Below are 3620 nucleotides of genomic sequence, written 5' to 3'. Positions count from 1 at the left end.
GAACAGCAGTGATAAGGCCCTACAGCAGTGGTTCTCAACCTTCCTAATGCCGCGACCCTTTAATACAGTTCCTCATGTTGTGGTGACCCCCAACTATAAAATTATTTTCGTTGCTACTTCATAACTGTAATTTTGCTACTGTTATGAATCATAATGTAAATATCTGTTATGCAGGATGTATTTTCACTGTTACAAATTGAACATAATTAAAGCATAGTGATTAATCACAAAAACAATATGTAATTATATATGTGTTTTCCGATGGTCTTAGGCGAACCCTGTGAAAGGGTCGTTTGACCCCCAAAGGGGTCGCGACCCACAGGTTGAGAACCGCTGCCCTACAGGAACAGCAGTGATAAGCCCCAGGCCCGGCTGTCCTGAAAGAGGGCTGCCATGCGTCCCGTGCCCACAGCGGCCCAGGTCCATCCAAGTGGAACCCGGCGACTTGAGCTTCCGGCCGCCCTGCGGCGCAAGCCTAACAGTAATTCTGAGAAGAGCAAGTTAGTTCTAGCTTTGGTTTAGATCACGGACAGAGTATTTAATCCATTCCAGCCAGGCATTTGCCTCCCCATATCCAACCTCAATCTTTATAGTTTGGTGAAGGTCTTTAACCTCTGCTATGGTCACGTTGGTAGGGTCATTACTGGAGTGGAGGAATTGGTTGTGACTTACCAGTTCAACTGAGTTAGGACTCTGACTGGGGGAGCTAGGACTCAGAAAGGGCATTGGCTGGGTAACCAATTGGATGCCTAATGTTTCTACAGGGTCTCCGCCTGGTATGGCTGCACCAAGGCCGAACCACTGTGGAAAGGTTAATTTACTTCCTGGTTTAAGGGTTAATAGAAGCGGATTACACTGTAAGTTCTGACAGTCATGAGGTGGAGTCCTCTGTACTAGAGATATTAGATTCCTTTGTGATGCCTGCCAGGGTGCCACTGAGAGGGCTCCCCACCGACCATATTTGTATGCTGGAGCTGTCCAGCCATTGTGCTGAGTAGTCCACCAGACCATACTCCAGGAAGGGTAAGGGGGGGTCTCTCTCTCTCTCTCTCGAAGGGCAAAGGTACTTATGTTGGGCGGAAAGTTGTCTTTGGCTGGCAGGACTATCACATGGTATGACCTGACAAGCATCAAAGTGTATGGATAGGGGATCTGTACCCATAGTTACATTAATGACCAATCGGGCTCCACTCTCCACTAGTTTGTACCCTTAGGCTTAAGAGAATTAGAATTAACGGGGTAATCAGAGTCTTCACCATTAGCCTGAGGGGACCTGGATGTTGGGTGACAGCCCATTGCTTCTCCTGATGCGAGGACTGAGTTCCCTTAATCCGAGTGTAGTGGGTCCAACCTTTCTCTGCAGTGAATGGCAGCCTCAGTTGTGAAGAGCACCTGATGAGGTCCTTCCCAGGGTGGCTCCAGTGTGTCCTACTTCCAGATCCCGATCAGGGCGCCATCACCTGGTAGGTAAGGCTGTTCGGGGAATTCAAGAGGTGGAGTCTGGGCAAGTAGTCCTTGTAACCTGAGGGAGAGTAAAGTAGAAGACAGGCCCAATATATAGTTTTTAAGAAATTGATCCTTGGTTTCCATGGTTGGCAGGCCAGAATTTTGACCTCAATAAGGTAATCCATACAAGCATCTCCTAAGGGGATATCCCGATGTCTTCATGGGGGGCTGTTCTAATTCTGAGAAGAGCGATCGCAGAACGTTTTGTCCAGGGAAGCTTAGTATCTAGGATTCATTTGGTGATGTGTCTTTTCAGAGTTCGGTTCATTCTTTCTAATTTACCTGAGGTGGGTGGGTGCCAGGGTGTGTGATATTCCCATTTTATTCCCAAGATTCTCATTAGTTCCTTAATAATGGTGGCTGTGAAATGGCTCCCATTATCTGAATCTATGTTCTCAACCAATCCAAAGCGAGGAATTACATTTTCTAAGAGTGCCTTAGTTACGTTACTGGCTGTAGCACTTGGTAGTGGAATGGCTTCAACCCAATCAGTCAAATGATCTACTATTACCAGGAGGTATTGAGGCGACCTACCTTAGGCCTCTCAGTATAATCCACCTGGAGGCCCTGGAATAATCTGAAGCGTGGGTTCCTCCCTCCCAATGGTTGTTTCCTCAGTGCCTGCTTGCTCACTTTCCTGCAGGCACTACAGCTCTCACCACTTACTTTGCGACAGTCTATATACCTACACACCTGTAGCTCTTAGAACAGCATCACATGTGGCTTCCTTATGCAATTGGATTAGTAATTCCCTCATAATGGGCTTAGAAAGCATTTCCCTCCCATCCGGTAAGATCCACTTCCCTTCAGGAGCTTTGGAGGCTCCTATCTTGCTAGCTGCTGTTCCTCCTGTGGGGTGAAAACCGGGGTAGCAAGAGGGGAAAGGACAGGAGTGAGATGGAAAATCGGGGCTTCAGGGCTGGAGGACTGCTTCCTTAGCAGCCTCCTCTGCTAATCTGTTTCCTTGGGCTTCTATGGAAACATAGACGTAGATGCCCAGGCACAGGTACTACTGCCATTTCTTCAGGGAACATTCGGCTCTCATGCCTGGGAGATTAACTCCTTGTGTACCAGGTCTCAGCCTTTGCTATTCATAAGGCCCTGCTCAGTCCAGATTTTTCCAAAAATGTGCACTACTCCAAAGGCATATTTTGAGTCTGTGTAGATGGTTCTCTCCTTTCCCTTTAAAAATGTTAAAGCCTGGTTGGGGGCAAACAATTCACATGTCTGGGCAGACCACCCAATGGGCAGTCTCCCCGATTCCACAAGTGTGGATCACTTCCCACCAACAACAGAGTATCCATTGTGCCTTTTCCCCTGAAACACTGGGGAGGAACCAGTGTTAACCAGGAGCTTAAGCCCTGCAGAGAAAGGTTTCCTTGAGGGGGGGTCTGGCTCTGGTTTGGAAGTCTATGAAATCCATGCAATGGTGTTCAACCGGACCCCGTGCCCCTCCTCCAGTTAGAAATTCAGCGGATTTAGACAGCTGTCAGTAGTAAGTACTAGAGCATCTTTTTCCAACAAAACTAGAGGCCAGTGCACAAAATTCTTGCATGGATGCTGGTCCCTAGGCCTGGCTGGCAATTGAAGTGCGAGCATCTGGCATGGAAAGGCAGGTCCTAGCTGACCTCTGGGCCCTGGGCAGCACCTGAGCCCCCGGGTTCCCATGTGCCCCCTTCTGCCTGAGTCATGGTGCCTGAATCCCCACTCGGAGATCCAGTGAGTGAAGCTGGATGCCGCAGGCTGGGGCGCAGCATGGGCCTCTGGGGTGCCCATTGGCACCAGGCAGGCAGCACGCTCTCTCCTGGCCAGCCTTGTAGACTGGCTCCTGCGTGAACCCACGGGGAGGCTGATTGGCCCCTGTGGTCCCAGTGGCTGGGGCCCAGCTTACCCAGAAAAGGCCCCGTGGGTGCAGGGTGGGCTCCTAGTGGGTGCCCAGACCTGAGCACAGGGGCTTCCCCGATGCGCGAGCCCTGGCATCCTGGGGGAGTGTAGCAGGGGGAGTGAGAGTGAGCCCAGCAGACACCCCACATTCTCACCGCACCTCCATCCCCGACACCCCTGCCCCCAGGTAGCTGGCAAGAGGTCACAGCGTGTCACCGATGCCACATGTT

Source organism: Myotis myotis, unplaced genomic scaffold (genome assembly GCF_014108235.1).
Source record: "Myotis myotis isolate mMyoMyo1 unplaced genomic scaffold, mMyoMyo1.p scaffold_m19_p_10, whole genome shotgun sequence".
NCBI lineage: Eukaryota > Metazoa > Chordata > Mammalia > Chiroptera > Vespertilionidae > Myotis > Myotis myotis.
Note: the sequence above shows the minus strand (reverse complement) of the source record.